The following is a 21,237-nucleotide window of genomic DNA, read 5'->3' as shown; positions in this document are numbered from 1 at the left end:
ACCTCCCTCTTGACTAGGTTCAGCTTATTCCCCCATAACATCTGGAAGAACAAGCTGTAGACCCGAGTCCAGAGAGGTTCTGGCAAGATGCAGACACTGCCCAAATAGATTAACAAAGGGAGCAGGTAAGTTTTGATCAAGTTGACCCTTTCCCTGAGGGTCAAAGACCAACCCTTCCACTGGTCGACCTTCTGAGCGGCGATCTTTAGCCTGCTGTCCCAATTTTGTTTGGGGTAATCCCCCTGGCCAAATTCGATGCCGAGAATTTTTACAAACTCCTGAGGCCCTGGAAGAGTGTCCGAGAGATCAAAGGTAGGATCTCCCCCTCCCAGCCAGAGACTCTTACACTTATCCTGGTTGATCATGGACCCGGATGCCTCCGAGTAGCGGTCAACTTCAGACATCACCCACTCTGCCTCCCCTCTCGAGGACACAAAGACGGTGACGTCATCCGCATACGCCACCACTCTCAGAGTGGCTTCCGAGGCTGCCAAGTCCATGCTGACTCCCACCAACGGTCCACGATCTACCCTCCTAAGGAAGGGGTCAATCGCGAACACGTATAAAAGCGGGCTCAGCGGGCAACCCTGGCGAACCCCAGACCCAACCTCAAAAGAGCGGCCAATCCAACCGTTCACAAGCGGAAAACTCTCTGCCCCTGCATACAAGATCTTAAGCCAATCAACAAACCCCCCCGGCAGACCATACCTCAGAAGGACCGACCAGAGATACTCGTGATCAACCCGATCAAACGCTTTTGCCTGATCCAAGGACAGCAAGTACCCCTTCCAACGGCCCGCCCTACTCTGCTCCACTGCCTCTCGGACACCGAGTACAGCGCTAAACGCGCTGCGGCCTGGAACAGAGCAATGCTGAGCCCCCGAAAGGAGCCGGGGTGCAAATTTCACCAGCCGATTAAACAGCACCTTTGCCAGAACCTTTCTGTCCACATTGAGTAGCGCTATGGGACGCCAATTCTCAATGTGCGATGGGTCTTTACCCTTTGACAGGATGATCAGGGCCGACCTCCTCATTGACTTCGGCAAAGTGCCCGAGGAAAGACACTCATTCAACACCTCAGTCAACAGGGGAACTAAAATGTCCTTAAAGGTCTTGTAAAATTCAGACGTTAAGCCATCTGGACCCGGCGACTTCTTGAGGGCAAGCCCTTCAATCGCCAGTCTCACTTCCTCTTCCCTGATCGCCTCTGCCAAGACACCAAGAGAGGGGTCTACTCCTGGTTCGGGGACAGTTTCAGCCAGGAAAGCCGACATCGCATCCCGATCAAGATCCATCTTTCCCAAGAGGTGCGAGTAAAAGGATCTGACGACCTCCAAGATCCCTGATCTGGACCTTTTCAGGGATCCTGTACTGTCAATCAGTCCTGAAACCACTTTACTATTTACTGACATCTTGCAGTTCTTGTAGGGGTCGGGCGAGCGGTACTTCCCAAAATCCCTCTCAAAAACTAAAGATGCGTGTCTATCATACTGGCAACTCTTAAGCAAAGATTTCACTCTGGAAATGTCCTCGCGGTCACCTCCAGTCGAGACAAGATGCTCGAGTTTCCTCCTCAGGCCCTGATACAGGCGATACCTGTCCAGGCTCCTGAGGCTCGAGAGCTGGCGGAAGAAACTCGCCACCCTTTTTTTGAACATCTCCCACCACTCCGACTTACTGCTACAAAGATCCAGTAATGGTACCTGGCTCTGAAAGAAATCCTCAAAGGACCGTCTTATCTCCGCTTCTTCCAAGAGAGACGAATTGAGCCTCCAAAAGCCTCTTCCCATCCGGGGGGTCTCTGCAACATTCAGAGAAAATAAAATTAAACAGTGGTCGGAGAACTCCACCTCAACGACGGACACTGCCGAAGAGATGGCATCCTCCTTTAAATAAAACCTATCTATTCTAGACCTACAACTACCTCGATAAAAGGTGAATCCCGCGTGGCCTGGGGTGTGCCGGATGTGGACATCCACCAGGCGAGCCTCACTAGCTATCCTATTTAGGGCCACACAGTCATAAGTCAGCCTGTCTCTGGAACCTCCCCTATCTTGGGACCTCGTGGCAGCATTGAAGTCCCCTCCAAAGACCACCTGCCGACTCGTAAAAAGATAGGGCTTGATCCTCATAAAGAGACTTTTCCGGTCCCAGCTGGTTTGGGGACCATAGATGTTAATGAGCCTGAGCTCCTGTCCCTTCATGAGGACATCCAAGATCAGGCACCTCCCCATTTCTAATTCAATAACCCGTCTGCATTCTACCGATGCGGTGAAAAGAACCGCCACCCCGCTACCCGTCTCGGCCGCAAGAGACCAATAAGATGGTCCACGCCTCCACTCCTTTTTCGCTTTATGTATGGCTGCCAAGTCTGTCAGCCTGGTCTCTTGCAAAAATAAAATGTCGGCCTCAATTCGGCCGAGAAAATCAAAGGCCGCAAATCTAGCCTTGTCAGATTTAATGCTGGCGACATTAATAGATGCCAGCGTCAACGGGGTGGGTGCCGCCATCCTGGGTGATTGAATTAGATGACCTTTTTCCCCTTCCCCTTGCCCTTCCCCTGGTTTTTATCACTGTCTGATGAAGAGCCGAGGGCCCTTTTGAGGGATGCTGATGTGTCCATATCCTTCCCTTCCTCCACCTCCTCACCAGCACCACTATCAACCTCACCTCCAGGCTCCGGGACAGCGCTTCTCCATGAGGGTTCCGCATTCCCTGAGGCAAGAAGCTGGACGCCCCCCACAGACCCCCTCGTCACCTTCGCCACATCCTCACCCCCACACTCCTCATCTGAAGAGGAGATGTCCTTGAGGGTTTGAAAGCGGTTTGAGAGAACAACAAGAGGTGAGTCGGTTGGGCTTTCCTTAGGCACCTGGACCAGGGGAGGAGAAGATTTCTTATCTCCCTTTTTTTTCTTTTTAGCACCCTGCTTGCGCTTTTCATCTAGCCACCGTCTACTGTCCTCATCCATACTTTCATATAGCGAGGAACATGAAGAAGCGGCTTCCTCCTCCCTCTCCAACCTCCTGACCTCTTCATTCAAGTCCTGTTCCCCCAGGGCCTCAGTAGCAATGACACTCGCCCCCCGGAGCAGGGCCAAGGGTTACCCCAGTTGCCTGGGGATCCCCGAGCTCCCTACTCCTTCGACGGTTCTCCAATCGCCTTAACTTGGAGGGTGACTTGCCTTTCTTCCCTGGCCCCTCAGCCCCTTCACCTCCACCAGTGCCAACCACGGCAGGAGCAACCTCTCGGCTTTCTCCCGCTGGGCCGGCCATGGCGTTGGCAAAGGAACGAGGGCAGCGACTGAATGGGTGACCTAGATCCCCACACAGGTGACACCGAATATCCCCACAGGATGCGGCAAGATGACCTATCCCCCCGCACAACGCACACTTCTGCACTCTGCAGTGGGCACTGAAGTGCGTGGGGTCACCACACCTGTGGCAGAGCTTCGGCTGCCCCTGGTAAAAGGCCAGGATTCGGTCCCTTCCTAAAAAGGCTGAGGAAGGGATGTGGGTGACAGAACTTCCTGAACGCTTTAATTTAACCATAAAGGTCCAGGCCCCTGACCAGATGCCAAATTCATCCCTGTTTTTTTTGGGGACCTCCGTTACCTCCCCGTACCTGCTGAGCCAGGTCATAATGTCCATACAAGAAAGACACTCATTGCAAGTTAGGACGGTCACCTTCTTGATTTCGCTCTGACGAGACAACGCTTGTACAGCGAAGTCTCGCCAGCCGGGCTCATTCTTCACCAGCTCATAATTTGACCAAAAGAGCTCCAGGCCCTCCGGCCGAACAAAGCTGATGTCAAATACTGGGGTGCCATAGGGATGTATCAGGGCAAAGATGTCGATCGCCCTGAAATTCATCTTCAACAGAAGCTCAACTATTTTTGCCCTAGGTGGGCACGTATCATTGCCTCTCCAGCGAAGACGAACAACATTCCTACGAGCCCCCCCAGGCCCGGCTGTCGGAAGGGTCCACACAGTTTCCCCTTCCCTTTCTTCTCGGAAAGCAGTCAGGCCATGCCTGTCTATCCAGAAGGACAGATCAACCGCTCGGCCCTCTACCATTATTGTTCTCTCACCCTTTTTAAGGGCCTCCAGGAGGCGCCGCTGTAAAATACCGTCCCCAGAGCCTGAAGATGAGGAGGAGGCCCCAGCAGTGACACTGGCATAACTGCGAGTAGTCACCCCTGGGGGGGCAGATGGACTGGCCTCACTAGACCTCATACCCCTGGCAGTAACATTCCCACCACTCACCCCGGCCCCAGACACAGGAGAGGGACCATTATCAATATCACTCGTACCGGCACCATTCATACCCTCACCATTATCAATATCACTCGTACCTGCACCATTCATACCCTCACCATTATCAATATCACTCGTACCTGCACCATTCATACCCTCACCATTATTAACAGCACTTGTACCGGCACCATTCATACCCTCACCATTATCAATATCACTTGTACCGGCACCATTCATACCCTCACCATTATCAATATCACTCATACCGGCACCATTCATACCCTCACCATTATTAACAGCACTTGTACCGGCACCATTCATACCCTCACCATTATTAACAGCACTTGTACCGGCACCATTCATACCCTGACCATTATTAACAGCACTTGTACCTGCACCATTCATACCCTCACCATTATTAACAGCACTTGTACCGGCACCATTCATACCCTCACCATTATTAATACCACTTGTACCGGCACCATTCATACCCTCACCATTATTAACAGCACTCGTACCTGCACCATTCATACCCTCACCATTATTAATATCACTTGTACCTGCACCATTCATACCCTCACCATTATTAACAGCACTTGTACCGGCACCATTCATACCCTCACCATTATTAACAGCACTTGTACCGGCACCATTCATACCCTCACCATTATTAACAGCACTTGTACCGGCACCATTCATACCCTCACCATTATTAATATCACTTGTACCGGCACCATTCATACCCTCACCATTATTAATATCACTTGTACCAGCACCATTCATACCCTCACTATTATTAATAGCACTTGTACCGGCACCATTCATACCCTCACCATTATTAACAGCACTCGTACCTGCACCATTCATACCCTCACCATTATTAATATCACTTGTACCTGCACCATTCATACCCTCACCATTATTAACAGCACTTGTACCGGCACCATTCATACCCTCACCATTATTAATATCACTTGTACCGGCACCATTCATACCCTCACCATTATTAACAGCACTTGTACCGGCACCATTCATACCCTCACCATTATTAACAGCACTTGTACCGGCACCATTCATACCCTCACCATTATTAATATCACTTGTACCGGCACCATTCATACCCTCACCATTATTAATACCACTCATACCTGCACCATTCATACCCTCACCATTATTAATATCACTTGTACCGGCACCATTCATACCCTCACCATTATTAACAGCACTTGTACCGGCACCATTCATACCCTCACCATTATTAACAGCACTTGTACCTGCACCATTCATACCCTCACCATTATTAACAGCACTTGTACCGGCACCATTCATACCCTCACCATTATTAATATCACTTGTACCGGCACCATTCATACCCTCACCATTATTAACAGCACTTGTACCGGCACCATTCATACCCTCACCATTATTAATATCACTTGTACCGGCACCATTCATACCCTCACCATTATTAATACCACTCGTACCTGCACCATTCATACCCTCACTATTATTAATAGCACTCGTACCGGCACCATTCATACCCTCACCATTATTAATAGCACTTGTACCGGCACCATTCATACCCTCACCATTATTAACAGCACTTGTACCGGCACCATTCATACCCTCACCATTATTAACAGCACTTGTACCGGCACCATTCATACCCTCACCATTATTAATACCACTCGTACCTGCACCATTCATACCCTCACCATTATTAACAGCACTCGTACCTGCACCATTCATACCCTCACCATTATTAATAGCACTTGTACCGGCACCATTCATACCCTCACCATTATTAACAGCACTTGTACCGGCACCATTCATACCCTCACCATTATTAATACCACTCGTACCGGCACCATTCATACCCCCACCATTATTAGCAGCACTTGTACCGGCACCATTCATACCCCCACCATTATTAATATCACTTGTACCGGCACCATTCATACCCTCACCATTATTAATACCACTCGTACCTGCACCATTCATACCCTCACCATTATTAACAGCACTCGTACCTGCACCATTCATACCCTCACCATTATTAATAGCACTTGTACCGGCACCATTCATACCCTCACCATTATTAACAGCACTTGTACCGGCACCATTCATACCCTCACCATTATTAATACCACTCGTACCGGCACCATTCATACCCCCACCATTATTAGCAGCACTTGTACCGGCACCATTCATACCCCCACCATTATTAATATCACTTGTACCGGCACCATTCATACCCTCACCATTATTAATATCACTTGTACCGGCACCATTCATACCCTCACCATTATTAACAGCACTTGTACCGGCACCATTCATACCCTCACCATTATTAATACCACTCGTACCTGCACCATTCATACCCTCACCATTATTAACAGCACTTGTACCGGCACCATTCATACCCTCACCATTATTAATACCACTCGTACCGGCACCATTCATACCCCCACCATTATTAGCAGCACTTGTACCGGCACCATTCATACCCTCACCATTATTAACAGCACATGTACCGGCACCATTCATACCCTCACCCTCTGGACCAGCAGTAAAAAGTGTTTTTGGGCCGGATGTTATCGCCTCGGTGTCATCAGGTTTCCCCTCCACCTCATTAGCGTGACATTTATTTACTTGAGACAATCCTTCCTTCTTAGAGCCAGCAATGCCCAGACTCGCCCTCACCCCTGGCAAAGCTGGCTCCCGGGCTGGGGATTCATGTGACGCAGCCACCATAGGAATACTAGTGACTGCGCCACCGGACCCAATGACCGCAAGCTTGGGGGGACATTCAACCGTGCCGTCAGTCCGAGCAGCCCCTTCATGCTGCCGCCGCTCAGTAGCACCAACGGGTTCCAGGGACACTGGAATATTCGCTGCCAGCTCTGGTGTCGAGCCGCCCCCCATTACTGAGGAGGAAACCTGAGAACCAGAACTTTGTTCTGCACCCAACGCTGGGCCACCAACATTATCTGGCGCTATTGACGCCTTAAAAACGCCACCAAAAACGCCACCGCTACTACGACAAGCAGGGACATCAGCCTCCATTATTACGCCATCATTAATCTCCCCGCTTTCCTGCACCGGACCCACTTCAGGGCCCGGGCTAGGCTGGATCACGGGGCTTGTGCAGCGAGCTGACCCTGCGGCCAGCTGGGGTAGCACTGGGTGGGGAACAAACTTAAAACTGACCTCCTCCACGATTTTTCCAGCCTTTCTGGATTTTAGTCGCCGCCGGGCTTTGCGCTTTGCTGCGCGCTTGGCATTAACATTCTCCTCTGGACCCAAGTCCGCGCCAAAAGAAAAATGCTGCAGGCTCACCGGAGACTGGAGCTGCCGTATTTCCGCCATCAGCCTCCCACCTGAATTGCTGCTGCTGATGTCCTGGTCACAGGTGTCCCCCTCACCGGCTGAGCTGGAGTCCATGGGTAAAGCCACTTGCTCTGCAGGCAGCTCGCTGCACGTACTCCACTGACCAGACGCACCCGGACACATCTCCTCCTCCTCACCCTCATCATCCGTCTGCTTTCCAGGGTCACAGACACCCTTCATTGCCCGGAACCGATCATCATTAAGGAGTTTCTCCTTGAAAGGTCCACTATTCTCCAAAATAAACGTGCGCTTTTCTTTCAGGGCATCCACCTCAGATTTGAGATCCCTGATAGTCGCCATTACTACCAACCTCTTTGCTCCAGAAGTGACGTGCGACCGAACCCGGGCTGCTTTCAGCTCCTCCTGGAGCTTCCGAATGGCCTTCCCGGCGTCCTCATACCCACGGAGGCACTCCGCAACACGGGAGCTAAAGGTGGTTGTTGACTCCGTGGCACGTAGTTCACCCCAATCTGCCTCCACACCATCATGCATGCTCTGCTGCACATCTCCAGGAGCGATCCTGCTGGCTGCAACACCAGGAACCTTGCGGCTTTCCTGGCTTTCTGTCCTGGTTTCAGGCGGGGGCAGGATCGGGGCCACATCGCTGTGACCCCGACTAGATCTTCTCACCCCCACAACTTCGGCCGGTTGCTGAACGCTCCCGCTACCCGCCGGCCTAGACCGGGTAAAAGGAGGCTGAGAAGCACTTGGCTGGGAAGAACTTCCTCTCATCCCAAGCAGCAAACTCTCTCCCTGGAGAGGAAAGAGCCGACACCCGGAAAGAGCTTCCTCCAACACACAGACAGCACACACCCGCTCCTCCTGTCCTGTATACTGGGTGTAATTCTCAGTATCTGTATTATTCTGTATATATACACTGCACAGTACCACTTCTCCTGTCCTGTATACTGGGTGTAATTCTCAGTATCTGTCTTATTCTGTATATATAGACACTGCACAGTACCACTTCCCCTGTCCTGTATACTGGGTGTAATTCTCAGTATCTGTATTATTCTGTATATATATATACACTGCACAGTACCACTTCTCCTGTCCTGTATACTGGGTGTAATTCTCAGTCTCTGTATTATTCTGTATATATATACACTGCACAGTACCACTTCTCCTGTCCTGTATACTGGGTGTAATTCTCAGTATCTGTATTATTCTGTATATATATAGACACTGCACAGTACCACTTCTCCTGTCCTGTATACTGGGTGTAATTCTCAGTATCTGTATTATTCTGTATATATACACTGCACAGTATCACTTCTCCTGTCCTGTATACTGGGTGTAATTCTCAGTATCTGTATTATTCTGTATATATATATACACTGCACAGTACCACTTCTCCTGTCCTGTATACTGGGTGTAATTCTCAGTATCTGTATTATTCTGTATATATACACTGCACAGTACCACTTCTCCTGTCCTGTATACTGGGTGTAATTCTCAGTATCTGTATTATTCTGTATATATATACACTGCACAGTATCACTTCTCCTGTCCTGTATACTGGGTGTAATTCTCAGTATCTGTATTATTCTGTATATATACACTGCACAGTACCACTTCTCCTGTCCTGTATACTGGGTGTAATTCTCAGTATCTGTATTATTCTGTATATATACACTGCACAGTACTACTTCTCCTGTCCTGTATACTGGGTGTAATTCTCAGTATCTGTATTATTCTGTATATATACACTGCACAGTACCACTTCTCCTGTCCTGTATACTGGGTGTAATTCTCAGTATCTGTATTATTCTGTGTATATATATATAGAGTACCACACACACTGGGGCAGATTTGCTAATGTGTTTGTGACTAGAATCTGTCAGAAAAATTGGCACAATTTGGCGCGTCCTGGCACAATATGTTGCACTTTTGGAGTAGTTGTTTGCACCGGTTTAGACACTTAAATAAAAATACAGGTTAATAAGTTGGGATTCTCGAAAAGGGCCGTTGCTTTAAGGGCACCAAAATGCACCAAACATGTTGTACAAATTTCTGTTGGTGAATAAACCAAATTAAAGGTGGTATCAGGTGAAACGTATTTAGAACTAGATGCATGAATTGTGTCACACAGCGGGCACTACCGGGAAAAATGTGGCGTTTCTTCAGACCTGGTCTCAGTTACCAATGTCCTTAAACAGTAGAAATAAATCAGCTCCAGGGTGTTCTCATTTTCCTCCTCATCCTCCTCCTCCTCCTCATTTTCCTCATCATCCTCATTATCATCATCCTCCTCATTATCATCATCATCCTCATCATTATCATCCTCCTCCTCCTCATCATCATCCTCTTACTCCTCATCATCATACTCATCATCATCCTCCTCCTCCTGCTCATCATCATCATCATCCTCATCATCCTTCTCCTCCTAATCCTCCTCCTCAATATCCTCCTCATCATCATTATCATCCTCATCATCATCATCTTCCTCCTCCTCCTCATCATCCTCATCATCCTCATCATCCTCATCATCCTTCTCCTCCTAATCCTCCTCCTCAATATCCTCCTCATCATCATTATCATCCTCATCATCATCATCTTCCTCCTCCTCCTCATCATCCTCATCATCCTCATCATCCTCATCATCCTTCTCCTCCTAATCCTCCTCCTCAATATCCTCCTCATCATCATTATCATCCTCATCATCATCATCTTCCTCCTCCTCCTCATCATCCTCCTCATTATCATCATCCTCCTCATTATCATCATCCTCCTCATCACTATCTTCCTCCTCCTCCTCATCATCCTCTTCCTCCTCATCATCCTCTTCCTCCTCATCCTCATCCTCCTCCTCCTGCTCATCATCATCATCATCCTCCTCATCATCCTCCTCATCATCATCATCCTCCTACTACTCATGAACCTTCTCCTCCTCATCGTCATCCTCCTCCTCATCGTCATCCTCCTCCTCATCATCATTTTCCTCCTCCTCATCATCATCATCATCTTCATCATCATCATCATCATCATCATTTTCCTCCTCCTCATCATCATCATCATTATCATTATCCTCATCATCATCCTTTTCATCATCTTCATCATCATCATCCTCCTCCTTCTCATCACCATCATCATCCTCCTTATCCTCCTCCTCATCATCATCATCCTCCTCCTCATCACCATCATCCTCCCCCTTCTCATGATTATCATCCTCCTCCTCCTCCTCATCATCATCATCATCATCCTCTTACTCCTCATCATCATACTCATCATCATCCTCCTCCTCATCATCCTTCTCCTCCTAATCGTCATCATCTTCCTCATCACCATCATCATCCTTATCATCATCCTTCTCCTCTTACTCCTCCTCATCCTCCTCCTCATCATCATTATCATCCTCCCTCATCATCATCCTTCTCATCATTATCATCCTACACATCATCCTCCTCCTCCTCATCCTTCTCATCATCATCATCCTCATCCTCCTCATCATCATCCTCATCCTCCTCCTCATCCTAATCATCATCATCATCCTCCTCATCATCATCCTCCTCATCCTCCTCCTCATCATCATCCTCCTCCTGCTCCTCATCATCCTCCACCTCCTCATCATCACCATCATCATCCTCCTCATCATCATCATCCTCCTTATCCTCCTCCTCATCATCATCATCATCCTCCTCCTCATCACCATCATCCTCCCCCTTCTCATGATTATCATCCTCCTCCTCCTCATCATCATCATCATCCTCTTACTCCTCATCATCATACTCATCATCATCCTCCTCCTCCTGCTCATCATCCTCCTCCTCCTCATCATCATCATCATCCTCATCATCATCCTTCTCCTCCTAATCCTCCTCCTCAATATCCTCCTCATCATCATCATCCTCCTCATCATCCTCCTCATCATCCTCCTCCTCCTCCTCATTATCATCATCCTCCTCATTATCATCATCCTCCTCATAATCATCATCCTCCTCATCACTATCTTCCTCCTCCTCCTCCTCTTCCTCCTCATCATCCTCTTCCTCCTCATCATCATACTCATCCTCCTCCTGCTCATCATCATCATCCTCCTCATCATCAACATCATCCTCCTCATCATCATCATCCTCCTACCCATGAACCTTCTCCTCCTCATCCTCCTCCTCCTTATCCTCCTCCTCCTCATCATCATCATCCTCCTCCTCATCGTCATCCTCCTCCTCATCGTCATCCTCCTCCTCATCATCATTTTCCTCCTCATCATCATTTTCCTCCTCCTCCTCATCATCATCATTTTCCTCCTCCTCATCATCATCATCATCATCATTGTCATTATCCTCATCATCATCCTTTTCATCATCCTCATCATCATCATCCTCCTCCTCATCATCATCATCATCATCCTCCTCCTCATCCTCCTCATCATCATCCTTATCCTCCTAATCGTAATCATCTTCCTCATCACCATCATCATCCTTATCATCATCCTTCTCCTCTTACTCCTCCTCATCCTCCTCCTCATCATCATTATCATCCTCCTCATCATCATCCTTCTCATCATTATCATCCTACACATCATCCTCCTCCTTCTCATCCTTATCATCATCCTCATCCTCCTCATCATCATCCTCCTCCTCCTCCTAATCATCATCATCCTCCTCATCATCCTCCTACTCCTCATCATCATCATCATCCTCCTCCTGCTCCTCATCATCCTCCACCACCTCATCATCACCATCATCATCCTCCTCCTCATCATCACCATCCTCCTCCTCATCCTCCTCCTCCTCCTCCTCATCATCATCATCATCCTCCTCATCACCATCATCCTCCCCCTTCTCATGATTATCATCCTCCTCCTCATCATCATGATCACCCTCATCATCCTCCTCATTATCATAATCCTCCTCATCATCATCATCAACCTTTTCATCATCCTCCTCCTCATCTTCATCAACCTTTTCATCAGCCTCCTCATCATCATCCTCCTTATCATCATCCTTCTCCTCCTCATCATCATCATCATCCTCCTCATTATTATCATCCTCCTCATCATCCTCCTCCTCATCATTTTTTTGTCTACCTATCCTACAATGTGAGTCACTGCTGTGACGACCGGTAGAGCGCGCTCACTCAGGAAGACGCCCGCAGCACACGGCGCAGACACAGCGAGGATTCCTCCACAAATCCGCTAACATTCCGACTCCGATAAATGTTTAGGATTTTGTAACCTATTTTACATGTTCCGTAAAAAATCTGTAAATTGTTTTTTGCGCCGCAGAAAAAAAATCGTCCCCAAGAACAATGAGCATTTTATTCTTATATCGGATTCCACACGAAAAAGCCGTGAAATAGCCCCATGCGGATGAGCCGCCATCAACAGCAGATCCGCGGCAGATAATCGTGTCAGCCTCGGATTTCGTGGATCCTCTTCTAGTCGGATTTACCGCAGACAAATCCGTGACGTGGAATAAACCTAACGGCACCAACAACACGTAAGACAAAAATGGTAAAATTCACCTCGTCCACGTTATGGCGAATTCCAGAGTTCGCAGCAGCGCGTCCAACCGCGAACACTCACAAGACATTTTACTGGACACCGAGGGAGCGACAAAACTGCAGCTTGTGCACAGAAATGTAACTAATCCCAAAACAAAAGGGTCAGTGCGAGGCCTGCGCCCGGCGGGACGTCTCCATGACATTCCTCATCAATAACAGCGTCCGGAGAATGCGAGGGGGGGGGGGGCTGTGATCTGAGTATAATAAACACAACCAGAAAATATAAAAGAGCGAAACACGGGAGAAATACAACAAAACGCAACCGCGCCATTCACAACCTCAACCACCCGACCCCTGACCTGCGCCTGGAGAGCACCAGGAAACATTAATGCCTTAAAGGGCCAGTCTCCTGTATATACGACATCATTATCACTGTGTGTTATCTGTGGTGTTACATAGGACTGCAGGTAACACTACTACATTATCTGTACTCAGAGAGTTATCACTGTGTGTTATCTGTGGTGTTACATAGGACTGCAGGTAACACTACTACATTATCTGTACTCAGAGTTATCACTGTGTTATCTGTGGTGTTACATAGGACTGCAGGTAATACTACTACATTATCTGTAATCAGAGAGTTATCACTGTGTTATCTGTGGTGTTACATAGGACTGCAGGTAACACTACTACATTATCTGTACTCAGAGAATTATCACTGTTATCTGTGGTGTTACATAGGACTGCAGGTAACATCTACTACATTATCTGTACTCAGAGAATTATCACTGTTATCTGTGGTGTTACATAGGACTGCAGGTAACATCTACTACATTATCTGTACTCAGAGAGTTATCACTGTGTTATCTGTGGTGTTACATAGGACTGCAGGTAACATCTACTACATTATCTGTAATCAGAGAGTTATCACTGTGTGTTATCTGTGGTGTTACATAGGACTGCAGGTAACACTACTACATTATATGTAAACAGAGAGTTATCACTGTGTTATCTGTAGTGTTACATAGGACTGCAGGTAACATCTACTACATTATCTGTAATCAGAGAGTTATCACTGTGTTATCTGTGGTGTTACATAGGACTGCAGGTAACACTACTACATTATATGTAAACAGAGAGTTATCACTGTGTTATCTGTAGTGTTACATAGGACTGCCGGTAACACTACTACATTATCTGTACTCAGAGAGCTATCACTGTGTTATCTGTGGTGTTACATAGGACTGCAGGTAACACTACTAAATTATATGTAATCAGAGAGTTATCACTGTGTTATCTGTGGTGTTACATAGGACTGCAGGTAACATCTACTACATTATCTGATCTCAGAGAGTTATTACTGTGTTATCTGTGGTGTTACATAGGACTGCAGGTAACACTACTACATTATCTGTACTCAGAGAGTTATCACTGTGTTATCTGTGGTGTTACATAGGACTGCAGGTAACATCTACTACATTATCTGTACTCAGAGAATTATTACTGTGTTATCTGTGGTGTTACATAGGACTGCAGGTAACATCTACTACATTATCTGTACTCAGAGAGTTATCACTGTGTTATCTGTGGTGTTACATAGGACTGCAGGTAACATCTACTACATTATCTGATCTCAGAGAGTTATTACTGTGTTATCTGTGGTGTTACATAGGACTGCAGGTAATATCTACTACATTATCTGTAATCAGAGAGTTATCACTGTGTTATCTGTGGTGTTACATAGGACTGCAGGTAACATCTACTACATTATCTGATCTCAGAGAGTTATTACTGTGTTTTCTGTGGTGTCACATAGGACTGCAGGTAACACTACTACATTATCTGTACTCAGAGAGTTATCACTGTGTTATCTGTGGTGTTACATAGGACTGCAGGTAACATCTACTACATTATCTGTACTCAGGGAGTTATCACTGTGTTATCTGCGGTGTTACATAGGACTGCAGGTAACATCTACTACATTATCTGTACTCAGAGAATTATCACTGTTATCTGTGGTATTACATAGGACTGCAGGTAACATCTACTACATTATCTGTAATCAGAGAGATATCACTGTGTTATCTGTGGTGTCACATAGGACTGCAGGTAACATCTACTACATTATCTGTACTCAGAGAGTTATCACTATTTTATCTGTGGGGTTACATAGGACTGCAGGTAACACTACTACATTATCTGTAATCAGAGAGCTATCACTGTGTTATCTGTGGTGTTACATAGGACTGCAGGTAATATCTACTACATTATCTGTACTCAGAGTTATCACTGTGTTATCTGTGGTGTTACATAGGACTGCAGGTAACATCTACTACATTATCTGTACTCAGAGTTATCACTGTGTGTTATCTGTGGTGTTACATAGGGCTGCAGGTAACACTACTACATTATCTGTACTCAGAGAGTTATCACTGTGTTATCTGTGGTGTTACATAGGACTGCAGGTAACACTACTACATTATCTGTAATCAGAGAGTTATCACTGTGTTATCTGTGGTGTTACATAGGACTGCAGGTAACATCTACATTATCTGTACTCAGAGAGTTATCACTGTGTGTTATCTGTGGTGTTACATAGGACTGCAGGTAACACTACTACATTATCTGTACTCAGAGAGTTATCACTGTGTTATCTGTGGTGTTACATAGGACCGCAGGTAACATCTTCTACATTATCTGTACTCAGAGAGTTATCACTGTGTTATCTGTGGTGTTACATAGGACTGCAGGCAACACTACTACATTATCTGTACTCAGAGAGTTATCACTGTGTGTTATCTGTAGTGTTACATAGGACTGCAGGTAACATCTACTACATTATCTGTACTCAGGGAGTTATCACTGTGTTATCTGTGGGTTTACATAGGACTGCAGGTAACACTACTACATTATCTGTAATCAGAGAGTTATCACTGTGTTATCTGTGGTGTTACATAGGACTGCAGGTAACACTACTACATTATCTGTACTCAGAGAGTTATCACTGTGTTATTTGTGGTGTTACATAGGACTGCTGGTAAAATTACTACATTATCTGTACTCAGAGAGTTATCACTGTGTTATCTGTGGTGTTACATAGGACTGCAGGTAATATCTACTACATTATCTGTACTCAGAGAGTTATCACTGTGTTATCTGTGGTGTTACATAGGACTGCAGGTAACACCTACTACATTATCTGTGCTCAGAGAGTTATCACTGTGTTATCTGTGGTGTTACATAGGACTGCAGGTAACACTACTACATTATCTGTACTCAGAGAGTTATCACTGTGTTATCTGTGGTGTTACATAGGACTGCAGGTAACATCTACTACATTATCTGTACTCAGAGAGTTATCACTGTGTTATCTGTGGTGTTACATAGGACTGCAGGTAATATCTACTACATTATCTGTACTCAGAGAGTTATCACTGTGTTATCTGTGGTGTTACATAGGACTGCAGGTAACACTACTACATTATCTGTAATCAGAGAGCTATCACTGTGTGTTATCTGTGGTGTTACATAGGACTGCAGGCAACACTACTACATTATCTGTACTCAGAGAGTTATCACTGTGTTATCTGTGGTGTTACATAGGACTGCAGGTAATATCTACTACATTATCTGTACTCAGAGAGTTATCACTGTGTTATCTGTGGTGTTACATAGGACTGCAGGTAACACTACTACATTATCTGTACTCAGAGAATTCTCACTGTGTTATCTGTGGTGTTACATAGGACTGCAGGTAACATCTACTACATTATCTGTACTCAGAGAGTTATCACTGTGTTATCTGTGGTGTTACATAGGACTGCAGGCAACACTACTACATTATCTGTACTCAGAGAGTTATCACTGTGTGTTATCTGTAGTGTTACATAGGACTGCAGGTAACACTACTACATTATCTGTAATCAGAGAGTTATCACTGTGTGTTATCTGTGGTGTTACATAGGACTGCAGGTAACACTACTACATTATCTGTACTCAGAGTTATCACTGTGTTATCTGTGGTGTTACATAGGACTGCAGGTAATACTACTACATTATCTGTAATCAGAGAGTTATCACTGTGTTATCTGTGGTGTTACATAGGACTGCAGGTAACACTACTACATTATCTGTACTCAGAGAATTATCACTGTTATCTGTGGTGTTACATAGGACTGCAGGTAACATCTACTACATTATCTGTACTCAGAGAATTATCACTGTTATCTGTGGTGTTACATAGGACTGCAGGTAACATCTACTACATTATCTGTACTCAGAGAGTTATCACTGTGTTATCTGTGGTGTTACATAGGACTGCAGGTAACATCTACTACATTATCTGTAATCAGAGAGTTATCACTGTGTGTTATCTGTGGTGTTACATAGGACTGCAGGTAACACTACTACATTATATGTAAACAGAGAGCTATCACTGTGTTATCTGTAGTGTTACATAGGACTGCAGGTAACATCTACTACATTATCTGTAATCAGAGAGTTATCACTGTGTTATCTGTGGTGTTACATAGGACTGCAGGTAACACTACTACATTATATGTAAACAGAGAGTTATCACTGTGTTATCTGTAGTGTTACATAGGACTGCCGGTAACACTACTACATTATCTGTACTCAGAGAGCTATCACTGTGTTATCTGTGGTGTTACATAGGACTGCAGGTAACACTACTAAATTATATGTAATCAGAGAGTTATCACTGTGTTATCTGTGGTGTTACATAGGACTGCAGGTAACATCTACTACATTATCTGATCTCAGAGAGTTATTACTGTGTTATCTGTGGTGTTACATAGGACTGCAGGTAACACTACTACATTATCTGTACTCAGAGAGTTATCACTGTGTTATCTGTGGTGTTACATAGGACTGCAGGTAACATCTACTACATTATCTGTACTCAGAGAATTATTACTGTGTTATCTGTGGTGTTACATAGGACTGCAGGTAACATCTACTACATTATCTGTACTCAGAGAGTTATCACTGTGTTATCTGTGGTGTTACATAGGACTGCAGGTAACATCTACTACATTATCTGATCTCAGAGAGTTATTACTGTGTTATCTGTGGTGTTACATAGGACTGCAGGTAATATCTACTACATTATCTGTAATCAGAGAGTTATCACTGTGTTATCTGTGGTGTTACATAGGACTGCAGGTAACATCTACTACATTATCTGATCTCAGAGAGTTATTACTGTGTTTTCTGTGGTGTCACATAGGACTGCAGGTAACACTACTACATTATCTGTACTCAGAGAGTTATCACTGTGTTATCTGTGGTGTTACATAGGACTGCAGGTAACATCTACTACATTATCTGTACTCAGGGAGTTATCACTGTGTTATCTGCGGTGTTACATAGGACTGCAGGTAACATCTACTACATTATCTGTACTCAGAGAATTATCACTGTTATCTGTGGTATTACATAGGACTGCAGGTAACATCTACTACATTATCTGTAATCAGAGAGATATCACTGTGTTATCTGTGGTGTCACATAGGACTGCAGGTAACATCTACTACATTATCTGTACTCAGAGAGTTATCACTATTTTATCTGTGGGGTTACATAGGACTGCAGGTAACACTACTACATTATCTGTAATCAGAGAGCTATCACTGTGTTATCTGTGGTGTTACATAGGACTGCAGGTAATATCTACTACATTATCTGTACTCAGAGTTATCACTGTGTTATCTGTGGTGTTACATAGGACTGCAGGTAACATCTACTACATTATCTGTACTCAGAGTTATCACTGTGTGTTATCTGTGGTGTTACATAGGGCTGCAGGTAACACTACTACATTATCTGTACTCAGAGAGTTATCACTGTGTTATCTGTGGTGTTACATAGGACTGCAGGTAACACTACTACATTATCTGTAATCAGAGAGTTATCACTGTGTTATCTGTGGTGTTACATAGGACTGCAGGTAACATCTACATTATCTGTACTCAGAGAGTTATCACTGTGTGTTATCTGTGGTGTTACATAGGACTGCAGGTAACACTACTACATTATCTGTACTCAGAGAGTTATCACTGTGTTATCTGTGGTGTTACATAGGACCGCAGGTAACATCTTCTACATTATCTGTACTCAGAGAGTTATCACTGTGTTATCTGTGGTGTTACATAGGACTGCAGGCAACACTACTACATTATCTGTACTCAGAGAGTTATCACTGTGTGTTATCTGTAGTGTTACATAGGACTGCAGGTAACATCTACTACATTATCTGTACTCAGGGAGTTATCACTGTGTTATCTGTGGGTTTACATAGGACTGCAGGTAACACTACTACATTATCTGTAATCAGAGAGTTATCACTGTGTTATCTGTGGTGTTACATAGGACTGCAGGTAACACTACTACATTATCTGTACTCAGAGAGTTATCACTGTGTTATTTGTGGTGTTACATAGGACTGCTGGTAAAATTACTACATTATCTGTACTCAGAGAGTTATCACTGTGTTATCTGTGGTGTTACATAGGACTGCAGGTAATATCTACTACATTATCTGTACTCAGAGAGTTATCACTGTGTTATCTGTGGTGTTACATAGGACTGCAGGTAACACCTACTACATTATCTGTGCTCAGAGAGTTATCACTGTGTTATCTGTGGTGTTACATAGGACTGCAGGTAACACTACTACATTATCTGTACTCAGAGAGTTATCACTGTGTTATCTGTGGTGTTACATAGGACTGCAGGTAACATCTACTACATTATCTGTACTCAGAGAGTTATCACTGTGTTATCTGTGGTGTTACATAGGACTGCAGGTAATATCTACTACATTATCTGTACTCAGAGAGTTATCACTGTGTTATCTGTGGTGTTACATAGGACTGCAGGTAACACTACTACATTATCTGTAATCAGAGAGCTATCACTGTGTGTTATCTGTGGTGTTACATAGGACTGCAGGCAACACTACTACATTATCTGTACTCAGAGAGTTATCACTGTGTTATCTGTGGTGTTACATAGGACTGCAGGTAATATCTACTACATTATCTGTACTCAGAGAGTTATCACTGTGTTATCTGTGGTGTTACATAGGACTGCAGGTAACACTACTACATTATCTGTACTCAGAGAATTCTCACTGTGTTATCTGTGGTGTTACATAGGACTGCAGGTAACATCTACTACATTATCTGTACTCAGAGAGTTATCACTGTGTTATCTGTGGTGTTACATAGGACTGCAGGCAACACTACTACATTATCTGTACTCAGAGAGTTATCACTGTGTGTTATCTGTAGTGTTACATAGGACTGCAGGTAACACTACTACATTATCTGTAATCAGAGAGTTATCACTGTGTGTTATCTGTGGTGTTACATAGGACTGCAGGTAACACTACTACATTATCTGTACTCAGAGTTATCACTGTGTTATCTGTGGTGTTACATAGGACTGCAGGTAATACTACTACATTATCTGTAATCAGAGAGTTATCACTGTGTTATCTGTGGTGTTACATAGGACTGCAGGTAACACTACTACATTATCTGTACTCAGAGAATTATCACTGTTATCTGTGGTGTTACATAGGACTGCAGGTAACATCTACTACATTATCTGTACTCAGAGAATTATCACTGTTATCTGTGGTGTTACATAGGACTGCAGGTAACATCTACTACATTATCTGTACTCAGAGAGTTATCACTGTGTTATCTGTGGTGTTACATAGGACTGCAGGTAACATCTACTACATTATCTGTAATCAGAGAGTTATCACTGTGTGTTATCTGTGGTGTTACATAGGACTGCAGGTAACACTACTACATTATATGTAAACAGAGAGCTATCACTGTGTTATCTGTAGTGTTACATAGGACTGCAGGTAACATCTACTACATTATCTGTAATCAGAGAGTTATCACTGTGTTATCTGTGGTGTTACATAGGACTGCAGGTAACACTACTACATTATATGTAAACAGAGAGTTATCACTGTGTTATCTGTAGTGTTACATAGGACTGCCGGTAACACTACTACATTATCTGTACTCAGAGAGCTATCACTGTGTTATCTGTGGTGTTACATAGGACTGCAGGTAAAACTACTAAATTATATGTAATCAGAGAG

Source organism: Rhinoderma darwinii, unplaced genomic scaffold (genome assembly GCF_050947455.1).
Source record: "Rhinoderma darwinii isolate aRhiDar2 unplaced genomic scaffold, aRhiDar2.hap1 Scaffold_535, whole genome shotgun sequence".
Lineage (NCBI taxonomy): Eukaryota > Metazoa > Chordata > Amphibia > Anura > Rhinodermatidae > Rhinoderma > Rhinoderma darwinii.
The sequence above is the reverse complement of the archived record's forward strand: the minus strand, read 5'-3'. Positions refer to the sequence as shown.